Source organism: Mugil cephalus, chromosome 21 (assembly GCF_022458985.1).
Source record: "Mugil cephalus isolate CIBA_MC_2020 chromosome 21, CIBA_Mcephalus_1.1, whole genome shotgun sequence".
NCBI classification, from domain to species: Eukaryota; Metazoa; Chordata; class Actinopteri; order Mugiliformes; family Mugilidae; genus Mugil; species Mugil cephalus.
The window spans coordinates 16954465-16980907 of NC_061790.1; the positions used below are offsets into that span (position 1 = coordinate 16954465).

The following is a 26443-nucleotide window of genomic DNA, read 5'->3' on the forward strand; positions in this document are numbered from 1 at the left end:
AGTAGCCAAAGACCTTGGGCACATGCGATGGGTGAAGGGATACAACGGGAGGGAGGAAAATAGGCCACAACAATGAGCATTTTAGTATTTGAGTTCATACCCAGGCCAAACGAGGCCGGACCATGCCTCTAGGATTCAGTTTAACAGAATTGCTGCTTTATTTTTGCATTGATTTTTGGAGCTCTGCAGAAAAGGCATTACTGGATTACTTCATCAGGGAATCTGAACTCTAACATTTAAGAATGATTTATGATTTCTGAGCACACAGCAAATGTTCATATACCTACATTGCCTTACTCTCCCCGTTAATGTCAGACTGTAATCTGATGTCAGAGCCTGAGGTGTGTGTGCACAATAGCTTAACAATGCTCTCACTGCTATGTTCTTTTTAATCACTCTATACTCTTTCTGTCTCACAAGTAAACTCACATAGACTGATCAGCCTATACCCCCACAGTGGCTGCTGCTGCTGTTGTTCTGTTCTCTGACATGTCTATAGGCTGATGCAGGTTGCCACCAGTTATCACAAATCCTTTTCGAAACGCTACCCAGTGCTATTGATTGGCAGTTTTCAATGGCAAATCAATGTCCGAAAAGGTGGAGGAGATGAGGAAGGGAAATGGAAGCGAAACATATCACATAAACTAAACAGGGAAGCGCCATCAAAACGCCATCAGCACAGCAAAACTCCGGAGTCAGCGGCTTTGATAATGACTCGGTGAGCAGCAAAGAAACGGGCAGAGAGGAGGAAGAGAGAGAAAGAGAGAAGTGTATGGAGGTTATGATCAAGTTAATTAGATGAAAATGCCCAGAAAGATCCAACAAGTGTCCCCGGGGTCTGAAGAGTGTGTTTACTGACATATGTATGTGTTTGTGTGACTGCACAGCTCACCCAATTAGCGTGACAGCACTGTGAGGCACAAGGGTGCCGGAGCACTTAGGCTAAGCCTGCTTTTGAAGCAGGCATAACGCAGACAGCATTTCGATTCAAATAGCTGCGACTGACAAGGTCAGACTGAAGCAAACAGGGAGCTGAGAGCAGCCTGGACCACGCGAAGGCCTTCAGCAAGGCTGGGCGCTTCCCCCGAGCGGCAGGTCAGGGATGTTTTACTTGGTGTTTAAGCTGATTCGTCCTTCTCTGTGGGAGTTACATATTGAGGAGAAAAATCGGAGAAGAAACTTGCGGCCCCCTTGCACGCAACCTGGGTGTTTAAAGGGTGACATTTGGGCGCTTACAGTGCGGGAGAGGTTGCGAGGAAGTACCAGTGGCACTTCAGTGCACCTGGTCCACTGGGCAACAAAAACCTTTTCATCAAACAGCACTAGTGACATTTAGAGGCCGTACATACTCACATCTGTTCTGGCAGCATTTAGATCCTGACCCACAAAAATGGAAATGTTGACATATCACTTAACATTTCACAAACCTGCGCTTTAAACCGACGCTCCGAAACAGCCCGAAACAGAAGCAAACGCGAATCAAAGCGATTCGTTTAGCCCAGAATACGCTTAATATTTGCAGATCAAATGCGATCACGCCCTCTTTATGTCTAAGTGTGCTGTCGATCGGCCGGAATGATCCAAACGTGCAGCCTGTAGCAACCGTGCCGTGGCACCCAGCCTTGTATGGACATCGGGAGATGAAAGCACGTTGTTCTGCTCTGCCCAGCGCCAACAGCAAACACAGAAGGGAGCAGTAGCACGGCTTTTGTTTTTGTGTTGTGCTTCCGCCTCCGCCTCCAGGGGGTCTGAATGTTAATATTAGTATAGGTGCTATGTTCTCAGTGTGCATCTGAAGACACCTCCCGGAAACAACAGCCATTTGCATTGTGTCACCCTAATAAGCTCATTTTCAATCCTCGTCTTGTGAGTAAATTAGTGCAATTAATAAGGTTTCCTTGTCCTTGCTCAGGGCCACAACTTTCTCTCTAATCTACCTACTGACGTCCTGGTCATGCCGCCATCACGGGTTCCAAACCACTGTGAAGTATTTCACATTTTGCAGAATAAAAAGAACTAGCTGTAGTGCGCCACACCTCAGTATCACTGACATCATGCTTTGCTTCATGTAGTATCATGCATCTTTCTCAGGGGATTATGGCACGGCATGCCGTCCCGATTCTGTCACCATTAGATCGAGTTCAAAGGGTGCAGCATAACATTTAACATACATTTGCAGCATTCCAGTTGAATGACAGTATGCGCCTATGACTCATGTTCGAGATGAGTCACTTTTTCATGGCAAGATTCTGTGTTACATCACGCTACAGCTAATACAAAGTCGTTGTAATTCCATAATACAGTGGGAGACTGCAAGTAAACCCCCCCGCCCACAGTTCTCGAACTATGTTCATTAAACATCAACTGCAGGCTAAGGTACGTGGTGCATATATGCGTTTTTATGCGATGCAGGACATTTCGAGGTCAAATACCAGTGAAAAAAAAGTAAATAAATAAATCTCAAATGATGTTTTTATATAGACTGATTTGCTGCCGTGCATCATTAAAAAACCAAAAGGTTTCCTGCATGATGTTCATTTCAGTTGTGTACATCCAGTATAAAGCATGAGCAGCTGTGCGGTGAGCTACTGCCACCCAGAGGTGAAGATTTTCATTTGTGTTCCTGCAGCTCTGTTGGTCTTCTGAACATTTGCAAGCACTGTGATATCTGTGTACATATTTTAGCTAAACACGACTTCTTTGAGATTGTGTTATTTTGTTTCAAGATATTACTGCCTGTTTTAGGGTCCTGTGATATTAGATTGAAATATTTTGTCAGCTAAGAGCTGTATATATTATTTCACTTAATCTAAATATTCACATAAAAGTATTATTTTACTATTTATTTGACCATTTTAATTTACAATTTTTGTCATGGTGTTACATCTCAAAATTACATTCGTAATTACATTATTTTTGTATGTCTGTGCTCTTGGCAGCATTACAAACAGTGGCCACCAGGTGTCACATTTGGGCGGTTTTAGTTGAACAATCATTCACATTTTGATTGACAGACAGTAAAGGTGTTGCCCAAAGGAACAATGCATTTAATGTGCTGCCCAAACTAGACACTTTGGCTTGTATTTTGAATTTATGTGACTCTTCGCTTGATCACCTTCCAACTTATGACTCCCAAAACACTGACAGTTTTTTTAAAACATCTTAATAGACTGAAAATCTGGGCCAAGACCTTCAGTCAGACACATGCATGCACACAAGCTTTCGTATGAGTTAAAGAATGCTGTTCTACTGAATATGCACTGAACATAACACTTTTCAGTGACTCTGATTAAGCAAATTAAATTCAACACTCGAGCTCTGCAGTGTTTTCTTCCTCGTGTGCTTCGGGTAGCGATACAGTCAGTGATAGTTTCAGTTTTCACTTTCACTGACCTATTTTAACCATTGTCTAGTGTCTCACACAGTAATTGCATAACTCGTGTGATATAACACATCAGTAGATAAGTATAACATATGGTCAGATTGCTTGTCAGAATAATGAACACACTCACTGTCTTTTGATTTAAAGTTGCTCTGCAGGAAATTTAACTCCCGAACAAGAAGCGGGTTGTGGTAGTGGAAGACGTGGGTGTACTCTAACCCCCACGCCGTCATCAAACTGGTCCCTGCAGTTCTGCAGAGGTTTACCCTGTACATACCTTCAACCACACTGCTGACAATAATGAGCTTCCTCAAGACTCCGGCATTCGCGTCGTGGCAACATGCACAAGAATATCATGAGGAAGCTACGTGTGGCCGTGTGGCCTTGCACTGTAAAGACTGTATGTTTCCATTTTAGAGCCTTGACATTTTTAAAGGTGTGTGTGTGTGTGTGTGTGTGTGTGTGTGTGTGTGTGTGTGTGTGTGTTTTCTCGTTGCTTTGCACTGCAGCCCTCGGGGCCAAGTATGGAGGCCCTATTCATCATGCCTTTGATTTCATCCACCAGTCTTAGATAGCAGCTCACCTGCAAAGTCATGATACCTCCTTCAAATTCAAAGTGGTTTAAACATCCCTTTCTCAGTGAATCAATCATCTGACTAGTTAAAGCTTATTTTGCTGTTGGTCCACTATTTAACACTATTTTCTACAGGTGCTGTCTTATATTGAGCTCAGGCATGAGTGATTTCATCCTTAAAGGAAGAATAAATGATATAATGCTAGAGGACCGTAACATTACAGTAAATAAAGCTCATTTTAATCATGTTAAGTCCTTATGTCAAATTGCAAGACATCGATGCTGTTTCGAAGAATAAAATGCATAAAACTTACACAAAAAATACCCTACATGCACTCGCAAACAGTCCCATTCACAGAGAGTAGTTTCCGCCATAAAGTCAATTTTTGCTTTGATCTCTCAGATAGAAACGCTCTCTCGCACTGCGCAGAGCAAATCATTCGCCGCGTTGCCATTGGACAATAATTTCGTACTGTCCCTAAAATGAACCAATTAGAACTTGAATGGGAGCGGCCTGTGTGTTTTTTTTATTTTTTTCTCCCTCCTTTGGTTTCCTCGGACCGGAGGGAGGGGTAATGTGCTGCTGAGAGTGTTGTTGTCTGACTGTTGCTGAGGGGGGACCGACAGAAAGACAGAGCTGCCGAGGTCGGTGAAAGTGCTCCTCAGACCGAGACTTCGGCCTCTACTTCCTCCACAGTACCACCCCGAGAGACGTACCGGTGAGTGTCGGGGCTTGACCAACTTTTTCGGTCTTGTTTCGTGGGCTTTAACCTAACTTCCCCTGGTGTGGAGCCAAGCTGCGTGTCCCCGCCAGACCAGTGACTGTCAAACCAGGTCTCCCGGAGTGAGGAGCCGGCCGGGAGGAAGCGCTAACCCGCTAGCTAACGTTAGCCACTCCTGGACGCTGAAGTTGGACTTGGGGTATCGTTGTACCGCTTTGCAAGTCTGAGGAGGCTATTATTTATCACCACTCGTGCCCTGCCTAGTTTCTCCGACTCTCAACTTGTGAGCTGCCTTTTCCCGGGCTTGTTTGACAGCGGTGCGGGCTAAAAAAGGCGCAGTGGTTAGCTCGCAAACTTAGCGGGGAACTAGTAGTCAGATTCCAGGCGCGTTTCACACGAGTTATCGGTTTTTCACTCATGTGGCTCTGCTTTGACTTTAACTGGATGGGCGAATAAGAGGACGTGCTCCGGGAGCCCGGTTTGTTCAAACTTATAATGGGTTAACAACTCTTGACATCCGCAATCACTGCGTGTTCACTAGTATTATATGCAGAGTGCTCACCAGACTGACAACAACCTACTGTTCATTCACAGGCAGGTGTTTGGGGTGGGGGGTGGGGGGTGCTATATCCTCTCCTGTGCTGTAATTTGTGCATTTATCAGTCTCAGTTAAATGGTTGTATATGCAAGAGGAACACATTCCCAGAACAAGTTTTTACCATCGCACATCAGAAACTGTGACAAGCAGACTTAGACTTTAATGATCCACATGGGAAACTGCTTGGTCACAAGTCTCAAACATTGCATGAAGATAAATCACACACGCACTCATATAGTCTGAATACCGGTCTTAATCTGATGCCTGTTGTCGGGTTCTTGGTCCATTGATCTTTTTGTAATTCTGAGTCAGAGTGTTTTCTTATAATGTTGTGTGTCTGCCTGTGTCTTTCTCAGTTTGTTTTGACGCTATCTGCCTACGTCTGGTTTCTTAATTGTCTGTTGCGTGATCTGTAGTTGTGAGGTCTTTTAAAGTCTGCTGTGTTTGCTTTGTGTAAACTACCTGCCTTGGGACTGCGACTGAAATGTAGCATTTGTGCTAAATCCGCCGCGTTTACACTGATGCCTAATGCATCAGTTGATTAATGTGCACTGTCTCAATTCAGTCAATTAATAAAAGAAACTAAATTCATTTTCAGCCAACCTTCCTCAACGCCAAAAAAAAAGCAGCTGTTTTCTTTTTCTCGTCTCTTGACAGGAACTCCAAGTGAGTAACTCTGTTTTGGTCCATGGGGTGATATTTAAATAAACTTCATCACATCCAGAAACAGCAATGTATCACTGCCTATGGAGCATGTGATTGAATGCTTTAAATCACTGCCGTTTTGAGATGTAGGCTAAAGTCTAAAGTCCCTCTGTGTCGTTAGAGCAATAAGTCATGACTAAAGACTGTCTGGACACAAAGAGGTTTACATTCTGAAATGCTCAATTGCAGCCTGTGCGAAAGGTCATAAACGCATCAGATTCAGAATCGCTGGCTAGCTTTTCGCTGCTGCCGTCTCTAAACTGCAGTCCAACTTGAGATGCCTATTATCTGTAAGTTGTGAGAGGAATGTGCTTCATCATGGCCCTGAATGCACTGAAATGGCGCTCTTTTGTTCCAGAGAACATACAGCAACAGCTGCACTTCCCAACAAAACTGTGTGTGTGTGTGTGTGTGTGTGTGTGTGTGTGTGTGTGTCTAAGAGCACATGTGTGCATGTTTGTCCTGTCTCCGTCAGTATGCCAGGCTGTAATTGCAGCATTTCTGGAATGCTGGTTGAATTCTGTCACTTAAACATTCAACAATGACCGTTGTGAACGAGCCCAATCTCCCTTGGTAGAAGTTGAAATGCTTTGCATGTTCTTTGCATGGGCTGGCCCTAGCTGTGCGCCTCGGCGCTCACTTTTACGCTGTGGGGACAAGTTTGGACACGCGGGGGCTTTGTGTAGCTCCCAAAAAGAAGATCTCAAGTCATTATCATGAGCAGCAGTTTTAAAATGATTACCAATGATGTTGTGTTTGACTCTATCAGACATTTGTACTAAGTCTCCAACCAGGATGAGATGCACGCTCATGATTTACATGAATGAACGTTCTCTTAGTGTCTGGGGATTTCTTTGGGAACATCCCAGCTATGAGCTCTGTGTCGCTGCAGAATCATTTTGACATTACTTCCAATCTCCACCTGGTAACTCGATCCTATGCGTGATTAATTCATCCCTTCTTGGCTTTCTGTTTTCTTGTGGACCATAGAAATGGCTCAGATGTTGCACTGACGCAGCGTGGTGAAGCCAAAGGGAGAACACTGAAACGTGAAAAGGACATGTCAGACTTTACAAATTTGACTTGGCAGAATCTGAATGCGGCGTGTTTGTGCATGTTTGTGTGTGTGTGTGTGGCTGAAACTCTGTTCGACCGTGGTCCTGGCAGAGCGGCGGCTGTTAGATAGCAGTTTCAAGTCGTGTAGTTGTCTTCTCTCACCGCCTAAGATTTTCTTCTGTGACACAAAAACAGGATATGGTATCTCACACCCTGTTGAACAGTGGCATTCTTTTTTTTCTCACTGTGGTTTTTAACCTGCTGCTGCATTATAGGTTGCCTGAGGCACGCACGCAGGGAAGCCTTTGTGTTACAGTGCTGTGTTTCATTTGTGCTTATTTAACACTGCTGGGCTGCTACAACAAGAGCCCATGCATGAATATTTTCCTTTTTTTTTATCATCGTAAGGCAGTCTGGTGTAAAGTTTTATCTTAGCAAAGTGTGGCTGTTAAGAGATAGCCACATAAAACAAGGTGAGTAAGTTGGCAAGGTTGTGACCATGTGGTGTGTGAAATGACTACAGCCATGCAGCTCATATTACAACAAGGCTCCACCTACTAAAGTCTTGTAACAAATTTTAAAGTGTGACCAGGTCGCTTAAAGGTAATGTGATATTTGCAGTTTGGCTGTTCTCAAACTGAATGAAGCTGCTTGTAACAGCAAGTTTTGTTCTCCAGCGTCCAGCAATGTTTCCCCAAGTTGCTTTGTGACACTACATTAGAAATCCCTCAGGATATCGTCCTAGCATTGCACCAGTGCCAAGTCTCAAGGTTCAAGTGTGATTCCGAGGTTGTCTTGTAGTATTGCAAACTGTCTCTGGCGCAGTAGATCACACATTTGTTTGCATGTACAAGTCTGTCCAGATTTACAGTTTCTCCTTCTTTTTTTTTTCTATTGTCACTGTTGCATGAAAAGAAAGCAAATGGGAAGTAATAATAGAGAATTCAAACATTTCACATTTCAGGCCGTCTACTGTTCTGGTTAGTTCATAGTAATTATGTTTTATTTGCGTCAGAGCATTCCTAAAGTCCTGCTTTCATTCAGACACAACAACAGCTAAGGGGTCCCTCACTCCTGCATCTCTTGACTCTTAGTGCTGGGCGCACCTCCTGTCATGAACGACTAATCAAGCAGTTTACTGCGGACCACCAGCCACTGCTGACTCAGCCAATGGTGCCATCTGGGCTGGAACCGAAAACACAGCACAGACTTCTCACTGGCTCCAGAGCCTCCGATTCTCAGTTAACAGATTTTGAGTGTGTGCAAGTGTAAGAGAGAGACTGTAAAAAGTGTCAAAATCTTAAAAGGATGCTTCTGCACCTGTTGTTGGGTGGGCCGGGATGCTTGCGAGACAAGTACGCACCACCAATAATGAGCCTTTTTTTATGGAAGGCAGCTCTAAATTTCATACTTGGGAAAAGCGCTGAATCCCATTAAACGGTTTCAGTTTCTGGATCCTGTTGTTGTGCTGTTTTGCTCTCGGTCACACTGTCACGACTTCCTGGGACACTTGAGTAGAACGGATCAATCCTCCGTGTTATTCCTAGCACGCAGGCTCTTCCTACAATAAAAAAAGGCCTATGAATCAAGGTTAGCCTTTTAGCTCTAATTAACTGACACAAAGAGCCTTTTCAGGTTCACAATTTTGTACAACGGAATTAATAAATTTCCGCTGCTAGAACAGCTTATTGTCTTAAAAGCTTAAAATGTTTAACGCCGAAGCCGTCAGTGTTATTTGTTTTCTGCAGTCTGTGTCGCAGCAAAATGCCAGATCCAAGTTCCTGTTTCACCCCAAACTACCCTTACGCCTGTCCCTTCATCCGTCTGTCTGTGAGAAAAAGTGTGTGTACGACTGCGCTGCCTCATGACCCTGCACACTTCCCACTCACGTTTCACTTTTTATGCTCACATCCTGTCAGCGGGAGAGCAGCCCTCTGTGAGCCTGTTTGCTGTGCACTTTCAGTCCACTCTCCCTGTTAGTGTGTAGAGGCCGTGCTTGTAATGGTCAGTTTTGGTATGTTTATTGTCTTTTCAGCTGCGGCTGTATTGCTGTTGCTATGCTTACTTTGGTATGTTGTGATTTTTTTTTTTGTTTTTGGCTCAGCAACAACTGAGACAATCTTCGAGTTTTATTTTATAATGGCGGAACACGTTTTTTGTTGACTAAAGGGATTTTTTAAACCCACCAGCTTTCAAAACCGCACAGCTCACATTTCCTAGTACATCCACCTGCTTTGATTATCGGGAAGTGTTTGGTTCCCGTTTTTTCCGCCGTTATTTAATAACAGACGATAGATCTGCATCGCGCAGCATCATTTCGCCGAAGTATCTGAAACTTGAGTGGCGGTCATTTAAAATGCTTTCCGTATGCTCAATTGATTTTGTGCAAACTGCTTTCAAAAATGAGCCTGCTCCGCTCTGGCAGCTTATTTTCGCACAAAATGCCTAAAGCATCATATTTTCTGGGCCGTTGGAAAATTGGAAAGCCTCGGAAAATGTGTTACAGCACAAAACCAGGTTGAAAGTTATGAAACGAGATCTAAAAGAGTTACTCTGAGTGGATTATCCTCATCTCCTCATTCTCTGGTATGTCATTCCACCAGTTTACGCTGCATAAGACCTGTAAATCAACAACTGTGAATCGCATTTTTCTGTTCACTTTTTTAACAAACACCAGGCCCCGTCACACTTCTGTTCTGTGAATCCCACTTCTGGTTTATGTCGTGAAATCACCTGCCAGACACTTTTTTTTTTTTTTGCCTGCCCGCCTCCCTTATGCTAATGCCAGATCGGAGTGTTTTGGGAGCTTATACATCCTTATAAACCTGCAAACGGTTTGTGATGCTAACAGCAACAATATACATACCATTAGCTGAGTGTATAAAGCTGCAAAATATTTAACCTTTGCAGAAATCTGGAAGCTCTGCCACCCCGTTTGTTTAGTAGCCTTTGGCAGCTGGTGGAGGGATCTTGGCCTCTGTCTCACTGGCTTTCTGCAATTCAGCAGTGGACTCACTGATCTCGGCAGGTGCAGGGATCTAGAGATTTACAGCTGTTTATTGTCTCATGGCAATATAACAGTCTGTGGTGGCAGAGGTAGGGAGAAGGGTGTTGTAGTGGGAGATACCAAAACAGCAACAGCAGCTTGGGAAGGGCACTAACTCTTGACAAAACTGATTTACTTTGTGTGTGTTTCTGTCCGCGAGACCACGGAGTAATGATTTAAAACTTAAAACTCAAAACTCTGATTCTGATCACTGAACGTTAGCTGTGTGCTGATTATCATTTGATTCTGTAATCATAGATTCATTCTTTCCATTTACTACTTCCTCCTCTACAATCTGTATTTTTACTGTGCAGCGTGTAGAACTATAAAAGTGGAACCACTTCTGAAGATAGTGAAGTCTCGATTTGGGAAATACAGATGAATTACAGATACAGATAAGCACTGTTATAACTTTCACTAGTCAGAGTTCCTTTTTTGGGGACCGTGTGTTCTGCTTACTCAACTACATGAACTGAATGGTTTCAACTTACCAGGAAAGTATAAGATTTACAGCATGCACTCCCAGGGCAAAGGTGACAAAATAAAAGCAGAGTAAGGAAGAAAAAAAACAAAAAGCATTTCACTGTTTCTTGGCCAAACCGCTGCACCTGGTAAGGTAAGGTCAAGGTACTGTACTGTACTGATCCTTCAGACTAGATCCTGTGTTTATGGAAAGCTGTAAGTAGGTTTGTTTTTGTAAGGAACACCCTTGTGCCCCACTCACTGTGTTGGTACAACTTGTTGTTGCTAAAATGACTCTGAACCAATTCCTGTCATCGTTTTGTATCATGGTGTCATGGAAGGATAATGACAAGTGAGGAAGTTTACATAATGCCACAATACAAAGCTATTTCTTTGGTATTTACATTTTCAAAAGGCTAGAGATATACCTGCTATCTACCCTTTTCTGAAAGCATAAACTTTTATCACATGACTTAACGGCAGTAGCACCTTTGTTTGTGTATGTTACGATCTTTCTGCTTCAGTGAGCGTGACTTGGCTGCCATTACCAGAGAACGAGCCTTGGTGGCGGACGTCTCTTGATGAAGTCACACACACACTTGCTAACACTAGTTTCACACAAGAGTCAGTCACACACAGACATGGTTCCCTTTGTATCTGCATTGCTGTTGACATGCAGGGCTCAGCGGAACAGAAGTGGCATTGAACAGACGTAGGAGGAATTTCTACGCCTGGATTCCCACTCTACGCTGAAATAGCTGGTAGTAGCCAGACAGCCACTCTGCCTCCTCCTCCTTTCTAAATACCAACCGCCCTCCTTTACTTTCCTACTTGCTTTTTGCCTTGATTTCTTTTCCTCCCCCTATTGTTCTCTTCACGCGCTCCAACATACCATGGCAGTCTCACTCTCCTTATCCCACTTTCTCTTTCTCAGCATTGACAGAAGCTTCTCTAAGTAGTTTATTTCATCCAATCCAGCCTCTCCCCTTGAACTCTTGAAAAAAAAGCCACTGTGAGTTCTCGACTCTGTTGCCATTATCGGCGTCCCTCTCCCTCTCCGTGCACCAGAGGCCAGATGTGGAGCAGGGATAGTGGCGAGTTTGTACCGAGCAAGTGTAAAATTAGGCAGCGTGCCCAGCCGACTGAACCAGAGGGCGCACGGAGTCAGCGGCTGAACGGAGTTGAGCGCCGCAGCCGAGGAGGAGGCTCACGTCTGCGCTTCGCTGTCACTGACTCCGCTGAGTGTGTGGCTGTGAGATACTGTATTTGATGTACAGTTTCTGAGTGGGAGCCTTTCAGAGAGCAACGTGAGCGCTTGAAAGCGAGCCGCGCTCTGTGCACGGCTCCTGACCGCTAAAGAGCTCTCCAGTGCGTACGGAGCGTTCAGTTCAGTGAGCAGACCAAAACATTTGAATCCTGTGTTGGTATGTGAAGTAGACTGTAAGAGGGGAGGAGAAAGAGCGTCACTGATACAGCAGTGGGAAGCAAGGCTGCCATTGTGGTGGTGCTGGGCAGGTTTCCCCTTCTCCACCCAGCCAACCCTCTCCCCTGCCTCCTAGCAGCAACCCCCCTCCATCTCCCCCCCCCCGGCTTGTGTCCATATTAGGGCAAAACTCAGCCAACCTCCCCTCGAGCTGAGCTCAACCCCCCAGCACGCCCTGCTGTCACATTTGCTCCAGCAAAGTGAGCCTGAGGGAGACGCAGCTCCCCTAACCCAATTTGAAGGCCTGTTTTCCTGGGCAGTCAAAACAACAGAGGGGTTTTAAAAATGGATGCACAAATAAAGGCCAGTTGTGTTGTTTGTCTTTAAGGGACAGGGTGATGTATTTATTTTTTAAGGGGCCTACAATTACAGTAAGGGGATTGACTTGAGCAGTGCTTGACCATATGCCACTTTTTTTTTTTTTTCATGTGCTTCATAGTGGAGCTCACTGGATGTTTCCTGTTTATTGTGGGCCATTGTCAAGTAGAACATCAGCTTCATAGTTACTTTTATATATATATATGCTATATACCCTCCATTACAGTGATCTCAAAATAATAGGATCTATGATCCACGGCTCTAGCTATTCGGCTATTATTAGTAGTTTCAGATTTCAAGGCAATTACAGCACCAACTGATCTGCTTAATACTTAATACGTTCAGCAGACTAGTGTATTGTGAAGGCCCAGTTTGTGTCAGATCAAAGGTTTCTCTTCACTTACTTGGACGTCCATGAAATGTTTTGCAGACATTCAGTTCCACTTACTGTGATATTTTTCCTTAAGGAAAACAGGAAAGAAACGCAGAAAATGTCTACACGAAAAGTACACTGTAAAGCCACTTATGATAACACTGGTAGTGAGACACACCAGTTAAACAATTGGTTTGCACTTGCCAGTCATTTTCCTAGAGATTCCCAAACACAAGTTATTTTAGGTCAGTGGTGTTGATTTTGGTTTCCTATGGTTTACACAAAGTCTCTTGCAAAGGAAATGGTTCGACTTAACAGAAATAAGAACCACTGGGTTAACACATGAAACAGATGGACTTGTTTCATTGCTACCAACCATCCAGTCATATGTGGACACGCAAAGTGAGAGGTTTTGGTGCACACGCGCAGGGCAAGAAAATTGTGCTGTGACATCATTGTGCATGTACAAATAATTCATTGAATTTATTGAAAAAAAAAAAAAAGAAAGAAGAGGTTTAGCTTGTTTATTGACTCTCTTCATGCAAAGACAGACAGAATGCAAAGATGCAACGTGTCATTGTAAGTACACTGTGTTTTGTAAAGTATGTTCTGCATGCACCATTACGCAGCTTCTGATTAGATTCTTCTAGGCTATTGATCTATAATTACTAAACCTACTAAACAGCTCTTGCTCGTCTGCTAAATCCAGAAAATGCTGATCGCTACACACTGTCTGCTGAGGCATGTTTGCTCCTCAGACAATTTCAGTTTCAAAAGACATTTCGTTCTGAAGCTCCTCTTTAGATAGGACTACTTTAACTTGAGATTGTAGATTTTTGGATAATTATTGTCACATTTCACCAGAATTAGAGCTACATTTCTATTACCAGCGTTCCATATCAGATACCGTGCCAAAGTAACTGGTAGATAAACTCCTAGACGTGGCCAAAATGTTCCAGCAGTTGGCTGGTGGTCATTTTTCTTCCCTCTGGGATTTTCTGTTTGAACAGCACCACGTTTATATATATGTGTGTGTATATATATGCTGAAGGTCAGATGTTTTTTTTCTGTTTAATCGTGCGCCATGTTCAATATTTTATTAGCTCTACTGCTTGATTTTGCGTTTGGCGGTGTTGTTGGGTGAACACGCTCAAATAGTTGTGAGTGTAACGAAGTAAACTGGAACCAGATTCCACAAACGGCAGATCAGGTTCAGCTAGTTTTTGGTTTTCTGTGGGGCCTCGAGAAGCTTTGTGTGACGTACAATTATTTTTGTGTGTTCGAATGTCAAAAATAAATTATCATAAAAGTTGGTGAGGCTTGAAACATTTTGATCCGAGGGACAAAATGCCTTAGCTTTTGTTATTAATGTCAGTTATTTCAGTACAGGATTAATGATGCGATTATTCAATAACACATATAAACCTGTGCTCCACCTACAAAAAGGGCAAAGGAACCCAAACACATTTTTCCTCTGTGGAGCTAGTCTGGGTTCGGTGAGCAGATTTGACACTTTTCCTGTTGACCTGATGAATAAAATGGTTTACATGAAATACTGTGAATGCAACTTTCCTATTTTTAACTGGTTCTGTTGAGGGTCATGCATGTCAGTGTTAAAAGACTTAAAGCTAGTGAGATGCAATTTTTACGATGAAAGAAGCGTTTGATCCCATTAAGTGAGTATAGAGGGAGGGTAAGTGCCTGCTGTCACGCAACACTGTCAGATAAATAAGGGTTAGCGATGTCCCCGTTTCCCCTTCAATCCCCCCAAAAATCCACAGCGCTGAAGCTCAGTGAGCTGTTATGAATCCATCCTCCATTCATCAGCTGTTGCCATGCAGAAGGGAAGAAAGATGCTCCAGACAAAAACACGCACATTCATTTACTCGTGGGTGCGTTTCAGCCTTCCAGCCCGTTGCACCTCCATTGAGGGTTAACCCTGGCTTGAACCCTTAGAGGGTGTCAGTAAAAGTCAGGTCGTCCTGTGCCAGATGTGTCTCCCTCCCCCGCCACTCATTCTCCGCCCCTCCCTCTTCTTCATGCTTTAAGATCCGCAGCAGAGGCGGTGACTTTTTCCATCCAAGACACTTGCCCACTTCACACACATGCCCGTCATTCGTCACCTTGCTGGGAAATGTGCCGTAAAGATGGTCTCATCTGGGACTTGACACCATCTCGTGTTGCGTGACTTGAGTCATGTTTTGAATACACATTTTTCCAGCGGTGGACGTGATGCTCATTCATGTAAAAAAATGTATTTATACATTCAACGATGTGTACATGAACAGTTGTCACGCTATCAAGGGTCAGTGCCCAGGTCTCCTGTTGCTGCTTTTATGGAGGAGGTAATAGAGCAGCAGTTACTGATCTCACAAAGTTTGGTCATTATTCAACAGATATTGAAACTGCTCGTCCCTTTTACATGTCTCACGTTGTGGCTGATTGTTCATTTAAATGATGCTTTGTTTTTTTTTTGCATACCACTTGTGCTAGGTATTTGTCTCTCATTCCAGCTTCTTCTGCAACACTTCTAATTCATCTGATCTAATTAGTTAGTTGGTTGGTTGGGTTAGAGCTTGAGTCAAACAAAGAAAATCTTAGCTGACTGAAACTGGACCTATTCTTCAAGTAATCAATTGGTCATGGGGGTAAAACAATCTGCTCATCTGCAGTACTTAGATTAACTGATGAATGAATAACACAAACAACATGAAATAATGTTAACCTAATTATTTTAACGTGAAATATTAAGTATATCTGATACTGGAGTGACAGCGGATGGAGCATCGTAACTCAGAAAGCTTAACCAGCCATATTTAAATGATATGCCATGTTTGTAGTTTAGCTGTGAAGTGCAGACTTAATTACACTGGTCTATTTTCACCAAAATATGGCTGCGCTGATGGTCTCATTCACATGATGACAGTTTGTCTTCCGTCCTCCTGCCACTGAAAAGTATGGAAGACTCCTGGAACCAATGAGAATTTGTTGAGGGCAGCCTCTGTGTTGGGGATTGACTGTAGAGAGAGCTCGATGAAGGTTTGAGTGAGGTTTGTGCTTGAACCTGCTTCCTGTTCCCTGTACCTAGATGGGATTTTTCCAGGTACTCCAGCTACCTCCAGTTAGTTTAATTCATGGTCCTAAATTGGACGTAGGTAGATGTAGATGTATGTGAATGTGAATGGTTGTTTGTCATTCTGTGTATGAATGAATGCTTAATAAAGACTAAAGTTTATTATGGACAAAGATGTGCTTTGTGTAAGGTAGCTGAATCTGAATTAAGACATTTTTTTAATGTGAAACTTGAATGCAGTAGTATTTGATACTAAGTGGGTCATGGCCTGTGCTTCCTTCTGGGCAAGAAAATGACTTAACTGAGTGCAAGAGAGAGGCTTCAATTCAGCAGTGTGCTTCCCTGCTTGTATCCCTTTCATTGTAACAGTCAAGAGCTTTTGTTAATAAGCTTTCCTTTTCAATGAAGCATTGTATTTCCACTGTGGGTTATTGGAACACTTCTGTCCTTGGCCTTGACGAATGCTCTCTGACTAGCTTTGTGTCTTTGTATCCCTCAGCTCATCACCCTCACATCAAAGCAAATAAAAATACACAGGATGTTACTTCACAGTTTTATTTTTCCCATTCACTCTCCGTAGTCCTCTGTTTATTTTTTCACAATCAACAAACAGCATGTTACAATAAACTTTACCATCCAGTTCAGTAGCGCAAAGTGTTTGTTTTGCCATTATGTTTGTGGTCTTGTGAAATTCCTGTCCTGTTTTCACTATGTCTTAGTAAGTTTCAAATGAAATTTCCAGTCCCCGGTTTACATTGCAATGAATTTAGATGGTTTTGACATTGTATGATGTTTCTCTAGGCTACTTTACATCCCAGCACCAGAGATGAGTCATTTCAGGTTGAATGGCAGTTAACGTCCAACATCTTGGACAGATGGTTGACAGTCAGTATATTTGTGAGGACGTATTGAAGGTGACATCAGCCTCTCATGGCGTACATTAGGAGATCACTCTTAACTGTTAAAGAAAGCACAGGATATGTTGTGGTTACATACCTGAGCTTGTGCTTTGTTTGGTAGGAAAACCCTGCTTCAAACTGCTGCTAGACAAATTGACTTTAGATATCTCATGTGTACTCGTTTAGTGTGCGCTGTGGTTTTAGGCTGATGTTGAACACGCTGTGAAAACACAGCTGATATGAGAGCGAGATAAGAGGGACTTGTGAACGTTCCCCGCTAAGGTCCATTTAACCCAGTGGACTGTGGGATATGGAGTCTTATGTGTCCTTGTGTAAACTCTGGCTGTAGACCATTGGAGTAGGACACTCACTGGGCCTTGTACATCTAAGTATGTTCTTCTTGGCGTTTTATACACCTTAAAGAGACGCATACCTTTCTGTTGGTCATTATCTTTTCCCTGTACCCTGTATTGACGATAAGATCAATCAGATTCGACAACATTCCTCGTGCTGCTGCAGAAGTGAATGTCTCTCCCCGTGCTTCTTAGTTTTGCTCTACTTTTCTCAGTTTGCTCTACTTTATTTCAGCATTTCATTCCCTTTAGCAACATAAAGGCACCAGCACAATTATGATGCCTGAGGTTTTTAGATTTTGTTTGGATGCGCAACTTATTTTCTCTTGGATATTTTCTTTTCAATGTCCCCAAGGATTGTATTTGTCATTTTCTCCCGTTCTTCATCATCATGCCTGCAGCCTGTCATTTCCATTCTTTCTACCCCATAGGTTTAGCTGCCTCCTTGCCAGGCGTTCAGCCAACAAGTGTTAACACCTTTCATCATACGCCTTCCCTTTTTCTAAACGGTAAATCATTGCAGAACAAACTGTGACTGTGTGTGTCCTCCGGTGTTCTACTCTTTCATGTTCACGTGCCGGTTTTAACTGACATCCGAGCTGTCGGCATGGAAATGAATAGTTTTTAGACAAGGCCTTCAGTGTAATGTGTGCGGACAAAGAGACATGCAAATGTCTTGTATATCGTTCTGGGGTTGGGTGTGATTATCAAGTTGTGTCATCATGTGTCTGTTGGTGGATGTCACTTCATTTCCATGCGAGGAAAATTTTGTTTGAGGAAACAGGAGAAGCAAAACAAAGCAAAAAGCAGTGGGATTTCTTTTTTGAGCGCGCTTTGGAAATACACAATATTTAGGACACAATAAAAACATAGAACAAGACACATAGAACAAAGCAACATGACTGAATCTGTGAAATAACATCTAATGTTTTCTCAAGCATTTATTTCCACAGTATCACATATTTATGGGAACTAAACCAGAACTAGAAGGTTGAGAATAGGTGACAGTTTGTAGGCGATTGCCTAGATTTGCCAAACTCTTCTTGTAATGTTAAGATGCACCAGCAGAGGTTCATGGGGTTATATCAACATTAGTACAGTCATAATTTTTAATATCTTACCACTAGACATAACGGGCCTGTATTATTATTATTGTGCATGTTCGTCCTGTGGGGTCACTGGAAAATTCCATTCCAGCTCTCGATTGATGTTTCCTGAAAAACATGTTTATTTTTTTGAAAGTCTGCCCACATCTCCCTCTACACTGTCTGGCTCCACCACCTGCCGGCATGATTGACAGATTTAGTGACTTACTGACTACTAAACTGACTGACTCATCTGCTGAGTGCCTGGCTCAATGTGTGGTTAGTTTATTGAATGGAGGACCTACTGGGATAACTAACTGACTTTAGTAAAGAGCTGGATGAATGACCAGCTCTCTGGCTAATAGCTGACTTTTTGAATATGGACCATTGTGTGCTGGCTGATTTTTGTAATTGAACTTCCTGGTTAATTGAGGTAATCACATTCAGGTTTCATGTGTAGATGAGCTGGCTGCCTCGTGACATCTGACTGTCTGACACAAAAAACAGGTAAAACCCTGTTCTGTTCAACTGAAAGAAGAAGCAGAGAAGAGGAAAGAAAGTGAGACGGAGAAAAAGAGAAAAAGTGTGTGTGTAATGTGCAGAGAAACGGGGAAGTTGGATGTCTGATGGGTGAAATGGATGTGATCGTGACGTGTCTGCTCTCATCGGCGCTCAGTCTGTGCTGTCCACATGGTGTTTTGGCAAGTGTGAGTCGAAGAGGTCCAGAAGGGACACATGAAATGTGTGTGTGTGTTTGTGTGTGTATCTATCGTTCTGGCGTGATGTTGAAGTGAAATCAACTCATGTGTCAGACCACATGGAGCTTACACACTATTCCCTTTTAAGGAGTGTCTGATGTCTCCGTCATCCATCCATCCATCCATCCATCCATCCATCCATCCATCCATCCATCCTGTTTCTGGATGGGGGTCAGCTGGGGAGATAAGGACAGTCTTCTGTGACTGACTGTTGTGAAGACACACTGTATGTGTTTGTCATATCGAAAAATCTCATGTTGGGTTTTGGCCAATGATTAGACAAAACTAGACATTTTAAGATTTTCTGCTTTACAAAAATACAAATAATGTAAATAGATACTTGCTCAGTTAGTGTCTTAGTTTTCATTCTTAATGAAACTAAACTCAAGCAGAAGAGAAGTAAAAATGCAGTTGTGACTCATCAGAGGATGGACATGTGTCTTCTGAGGGCGTCCTGTAGTGTATCGAAACAGAATGTTGTTAGTGGGGACCTCTGTGTCTTATTGGGGACCTCTGTGTTTCTGTGTGTGTGTGTCTGTGTAATGCTGCATCCTGCTGGGGAGGCTGCTGCCATCAAGGAGTGTCATTGCTATGTGGTGGGGGTGTCTGGTCTAGGTGGGTGCTACATGTCTAAGTAACATCTACATTAATGTTAATGTCAGGTCCAAAAATTTCCCAGCAGAACATTGAATTGTCCCAAGATGCTCATTGTTATTCACTTCTCCTGTCAGTGGTTTCAGTTGTAGCTGATCAGTGTATGTGTCTGTGAGAGTGTGTGTGTATTGAACAAGTGTACATTAAATACAACAATTCCCTATGTGTAGTATTTGGACAATGAAGTATCTGAGCAATGCTTCCTGTCACTGAGTATGTTCTGCACTTTTCCGTCACTGTTAATGTGGGTGAGTTTATTCCACACATTACACAGTTTTGCCCCGTCCTTATTGTCTAATCAGGACTGTGTTCTGTATTTTTATTTATTGCCTTAGTTCACTGGAGCATCAATAAGGCATTCACCAGGTCAAGCTGATACTGAATTCATTTCGTCAACATGTTCTGCTCGAGTGCAGAGCAGACTACCTCTAGTGCTTCTGTGTATGCCATGCTACCAAGACTACCAAGCAGAGCGGGATGGAAATCAACACCACTAGTGCATACCAGTATATCAAGCAACAGAAATGGATTCTTAAAACAGCTAGCTATCTATGTTTTTTTAAACTGCATTAATGAAGTATTCATGAAGCCTCTCATTCTTCATACGCAAATATAGTGGTGTCGATGCATGGAAGTGTTACTGCCTCTAACCCTGTGTTTGGTAACTGGTCAGGCCAAAACGAGCCACAGTGCGTGGAGCCATGAAACAAAAACATTTCAAGCATGTAGTAAGATGTTACAACATCAACCATACAGTGCAGTAGCTTACTTTGACTTTCTCCAGCCAGGCCACAAGTTAAAGCTACTTTGTTGTTGACAAGTGTATCAATATGTGCTGCAGCAAAGAACCAATCAGGCATCAGATTCTGTCCTAATGTTGCGTCTCTTGTTCCTCCAAAACAGTTGTGACTCACCAGAGAATGAGTCCTGTGGTGTCTAACAGGATGTTGTTCGTGGGGTCTTCGGGTCTTGATCAGTTTGGGTGAATCTGGAGTCCAGGTCAACACCTTGTGCTGTGCTTCATGTTTTTTGAGTTGTTCCTAAAGCGTGTTTGTGTGCGTGTCTGTGTCAGACTGCATCCTGCTGCCATCAAGGAGTGTCATTGCTATGGGGTGGGGGTGCCTGGTCTGGTTTAGGTGGGTGCTACATGTCTAAGTAACATCCACATGAAAAAATGCCAGGTCCAAAAGTTTCCCAGCAGAACAAGATGGTCAGTGTTATTTACTTCTCCTGTCACTGGTCATAAAGTTATGCCTGGTCAGTGTTTGTCTAGACAATATGGCAGCACCAGACAGTAGTATATTGTCATATAATGATATTCTGCCATTCTGGTGATCTGCTGTGGAAGAGGGACTGTATGTGTCACATTACATCCAGTTTTTCAGTCTTTAGTTCCACATGAGCAGCTTTTATGAGCTGAGAGTCCATGTTTGCCAGCTGTTATGTGTCTGAAACTGCCCATAATTTGGTCCAGAAACTGGTTTCAAATTATAAGGCCACTGTAATTGAACAAAATGAAAACAGAGCAGCTAGCAGAGGTTATCCTGTCAGTTTTCTTCTGTGTTATAAATGTTAGTTTTGTGCGCTGACCTAATTTTTGACAGAACATGACAACGTATTTGATCTCTCCTCTCATCCTGCAGGGACTTTCAGTAGAGTGCATCCCAGAGACCATTAGCAGCCACAGTTTGTCATGGGATATTTAATACTCCAGTAAGCATGCAGCAGACAGAGGCTTAATCAGCTTTTCTTTTGGATACACAAGGGACAGATGAGGGTGTAGATTTCAGTGTTGAATAATTCAGTGGCGTGTTTTGTGATGGGTAGGCTCGTATTTGTTTGTCAAGTAGTTGTACGTGTCAGCAGAAAAGGGGAAGTTGGTTAATGTGGAAAGTTGATACTCTACCTGTCAGACCAGCAGATGTGTGATGTGTGAGGGAAGGATGAGCACTTACACGCACGTTTTTACAACACGCTGTGTTTTTCCTCCCCGTATTATTTATTTCTCCTCTGGCGATTTAAAATTTAACACTTCTTCGGTTTTCTCTTTCAGAGACAAAGAGAAAGCGGATGATATAGACAGCAACCTGAGGTCCTCCACCAGAGAAGGTACGTCGTAGATACGCACACACACATACTTAGACAAACACACCATTTACACATTAAGAGAGTGTTTCTCAGCCATGACAATCATGTTTGAACAAGACCGCACTGTAATCTGTGGTAGAGGCACATCAGCCCAGCAACAATGCTGTGATTTAGGTGATTATGCCGAGGATTAGCCTGCACTTGTTAGATTAAGCCTGAAAGTTTTTCCTTCGAAAGCTGCTGAAGTTCTACTCCTGTAAATGTTTAATGGGGTTATTTCCGGTTTCTGAGTTTGACAAAAGGTTCCTTAACCTTTATGTCAGATTCCCAAAAGGAAGAATCATATTGATGAAGTTTAATACTGTTTTCCTGAAGAATGTCTCTGATATTTAAAAAAATAATAATTAAAAATCTGAAAAGTCACTGCATTTAAATGTCTCTTTGTTAAATGAGTGAAATTACCGTAATGTCGAAAGTATGGAGTTAAATTCATTCCTCAATAGATGTTGAAATAAGTGAAATGTTGCTTTTAGTCTTCTTTTTTTTCTTCTTTTTTCTTGGTTATGAAACATTTTTGGGTGTGTTATCTTCTTCGTCTGTTGGTGGGTGGAACAACATGATACCAACAGCAGGATATGATTTGCACCCCTCGTATTACTGTGCATGGGCTCCTTTTTATGAATGGTATAAAAAACTCAGCTTCATAGTGATACTAGTCAAGCAGCTTTAATCAGTAAACTGAGAATGAAACAAGAATCTGAGTCAAATAAATCCCGTTACACGGTATTATGTTTTGTTTTATTTTAGTTTTTATTTATGCAGGCTTATACGTTAGGTATGAAAGTATTTTTGACTGAGGATTATACTTTTCAAAGTTCTGATGTACGTTATAATGCAGTCAGAAGTCATTTGATTCATGTGTTTGCTCAGATTTCTTTCTGTTCAGAGTCTCTTTGAAACATCCACAAAGCAGAGGTGGGATTTTAAACAAGGATCTCATTTTGGTGCTTTAAGTGCATAGAATTAAAATTTAAATTATGAAGCTCCAAAAGCCTTCAGGCAGTGTTACAGAGCGCAGTGGGGATGTTTAAATTGAGTTTTATATAAGGCAGTGGGCTTTGTAGTGAGTTTCTGTCGGTGACGAGTGGTTTTGGGAGCACAAAGGTATCATGTAAAGCTAATGCAGCAAACATATTGACATGTTGAAAAATAGACAAATGAATTGACAAGGGGTGACAGGGAGGGGTTGAAACTGACATGAGGCTTAGATCCCAGATGACATGTTTGTTTGCTTCCACGTTGGAGAAACAGTGAAGCGGTTACAGTGACAGCAGCTATTGTCAGCCTCTTCATGACACGTGAAATTCTCACAGCTGAAGCGCATGCAACACACTTTTGTGTTGGATGGAATCTGCATGAGCATTGCACAGAAATATGTGATCCTGTGAGTATAACGTCAGATGCTGTTGACAGGTTGATTACATCCAGTGTGTTCGGGCTGCATGTGTCTTTTAGTACATTGGAACTAGATCAAACTGTTCTGTTAGCCAGGAAGTGGTGGAAATGTTATATGTTTACCAGAGCTCCCAGATCATCTGATATGTTTTATTTATTTGTTTTACCTTGTAATATCATCTGGTGTGTCTTTCCAGTTTCTGATGAATCAGTGAAGCAGTGGAATAACAGTTTGCAGTACAATACTACGACCCTAACCTGATAGCTCATGACCCAATAAGTTGACAAACGAGGGACTACTGCTCTTGGTCACACTAATCTGGCCCTGGATTTAATACTATTTATACGGCTGAAGAGATTTTAGCATTATTTCATGTTTTGTATTTTTAAAAAGTTGGTTTGGTAATTGCTTTTCCAGGAAGTGTATTTGTTCTTCTTTTTACATCAGGACTTCTTGTAAAGGGTCATGCAAAGGGAAACACCATTTGTCTTAGCTGTATTAGTTTGTGGTTTCATCTTCAGCACTTTAATTCAAGCTGGATCAGCTGAGGGCAAACGCTACGGGAAAGAGGACGGTCGGTTTCCCCACTGTCAGTCCAGTCCGCATAGATTAGTGCTTGTGAAAAAGGAACTGAGTAGACAAAAAAAATCCCTGTGTATTTATTCATAACCCTCGTAGCATAACACAGAAAAATGTCTTGAGTTGCAGACCGCATGAACGAGATGTGCACATGAAGATGTGTTTGTCTCGTCACAGTTTAGCCCCCTGCCCTGCAGACACCAGGCAACGACTTGTAGTTCATCTGTAGTGCAGCTCACACTACTACTGCTAAACTATCACATTACACAGTATTACATTACACAGGTAACAAATTCAGTTTCACATATTTCTGAAATACTTTCAGATATACTTTCATGCTGACTCCTCCCATGCTCTCAGATCTCTGTGTTCTTTCTTTATTGTTTTTTCCCTCTAATCATAAATGATGTATGATATCAGTGTATTTTAAAATGGAAAAGGCATGAATCACTCCAAACATGGTTCTTTTCACTCCAATAGGAATGTAAGAGGACATATAGTTAGAAAAAATACATGTATTTATTTGAAACAGAGATGGTTATTGTTTGAAAATGGCAGGTGAAAATAAGACACCTGACCAGTGTGTGTTTTGGGATTATCGTTGAGTTTATAGTTCAGACTTTGTTCTAATGCTTTCAGAAAGATTTGCAGATTCTGATATTTAACTTAAACTCACTAATTTAGATATATCAGGGAGTTATTTTGTATTTTGTTTGCATGTTTAGCACAATTAGCGTAGCGACAGGTGTTCCATTTACTCAGATAAAAATACTTGTCATGATGTAGTTTTTCCTCCAAGTCTAGTTAACTTTCAGGTTGTGTGGAATAGTCGTCTGCCCGTTTCATTTCCACCTTGTTTGCTTCAGAAACAAGAAATAGAAGAGAAAGCTGTCTGTGCTGGTTTGTTTACCTCAGAGGGGGAATAAGAGCCACACACAACTGTCACAAGATATTGTTGGAGACATGAACTGGCATGTCTAACTTGCTTAGAATTCTGCTTGAATTATTTGTAAATCAGGTTTCTCCACTGTTGAATACTTGGATGATGTTATTCATATTTGCGCTGAGCAGCTGCTGTGTGGCAGATCGACTCGCACGTGGGATTTTGAGGATGCTGTTAACGCAGAAGGGATCAACAGCAGTAATTGTAAAGGAAGATTAACCCCAACATATTCAAGGACTACAAAGGGGGCAATGTTTAAGTTCACATTTTTCTCATGCTAGTTACTTAGCTGGCTAACATTTAAAAATAAATGAATAAATAAAAGTTTATTTAACGTGGGACATAATGTTAGTTATTTTGTTGACTTACTAGACGTTACGGAGGTGAAGTTTTAGCTTCATAGTTCATCGGCCGCTGTATGTATGTATCGCTAACTGTTACTACCAGCTCAGTCCTTGAGACATCTGTGATAGATGCTTTGCTCTGAGTAGTCTCTTTCCCTATAAACAGTGGCCTTAACATGCGTGTCGGAATGCAACAACTTCTGTTTCAGTGACCTCGCCTCACTTCCCTCAAGTGTTCACATTTATTTGACTCATTAGCTGTGTTAACATGCACACAGCAATCACTCAAAGTCATAAATCACGTCTCTAGAGTTTGTATGTGACTTCTGTGTAGTTTGGGAAATGACAAGTTAATTATATTTAACAGTATCAGAGTTTCAGGGAGACTTTTTTTTTTTTAAAGAACATCTCTTAAAAATTATGTTTTCTAAGAAATACTAAAATGAATGAAAAGGCTACTTGTACTAGTTTTCTCTGGACCTTGATTGTCACATAGTCCATTGACTCATGGACAATAATGTTCCCTTCAGATGTGGTTGATAAGTCCATGAATTAAAACTAACAGCTTTAATGTTGAGCAGGTGCCTGAGGGTGGTGGAACCAGAATCAGGCTCATACTGTTGAGGAACTAATAGCCCCAGGTTTAGGTTTGTCTAGTAAATATAAGACGACTACAGGACATGTACCAACATGACACCATTACAGTACGGCTTAAATCCTTGTTGGTGAAACCTTAAAGTGAATCAACACTGCCTCCTTCTGGTATAACCACATATTAAATCAAAACTGGACTGGAGCTGATAATCGGACCCGTTTTAACAAGTGTAACTTATTCAGAAATGAGGCGTTACTCTAGGAACTGTATGCGGCCCGTTATTATTTGGACTGTCAGTTATATGTGAACTAACAAGGAGCGCAAGATGCGAAGTGAATTCCAGTCATTGGAAAAAGTCGACAGCTCGCTTGAGGCTGTGCAGAAAAATGCAGTATGATTATCATGTGCACACTGCAGCACAGTGTCTCTTTTGTTGTCACTTCGCTCTACGACCTAAGTCGAGGGAAGCTGCATCTCTGTGTGTGAGAAGAAGTGACTCCACAGTATCAGTCTGACCACGTGGCCTGAATACACAGACTTTCAGAACATATGTTTTTTTTTTCTTCCCCCGATTTAAAAGTCCTCCTCATCTACTTTCTTTATATTTTCTTCAGATATCAATTACTTTTTCCCCACCTATCATAAATGACATCTGGTACTATATTTTTAATCTAGCTTGGTTACGCTACTTTCATCTGCTTCCCCGTCACGTGCTGTGACGTCTCTCTTTTACCGTAATCGTGGTCCCGTGTTGTGCTACTGTAAGTTTAAGGCCTGCCGTGATTACAGAGTTTGTGACCACCCTCCATGGCCGAGGAGGTAACTTCCCCCTGGAAATTGCTACCTACCTACTGCCTTTTGCCTCCAATAAAAGCTTTATAGAGTGTAGCTATAATT

The 26443-nt window shown here is 42.2% G+C and overlaps 1 protein-coding gene across 2 annotated transcripts in view; it reads left to right on the top strand.

Annotated features, from left to right (window-relative positions):
• Positions 1 to 4506: 4506 nt before the first annotated feature.
• Positions 4507 to 26443, top strand: part of fam49a (family with sequence similarity 49 member A) — a 30683-nt gene continuing 8746 nt past the window's right edge. Inside the window, exons 1-2 of one of the 2 annotated variants that reach the window (XM_047573688.1) lie at positions 4507 to 4675; positions 21595 to 21650. The gene's annotated coding sequence lies outside the window, so the exon portion shown is untranslated. The remainder of the gene's footprint in view (positions 4676 to 21594; positions 21651 to 26443) is intronic. The other variant, XM_047573689.1, reaches the window with a different exon arrangement.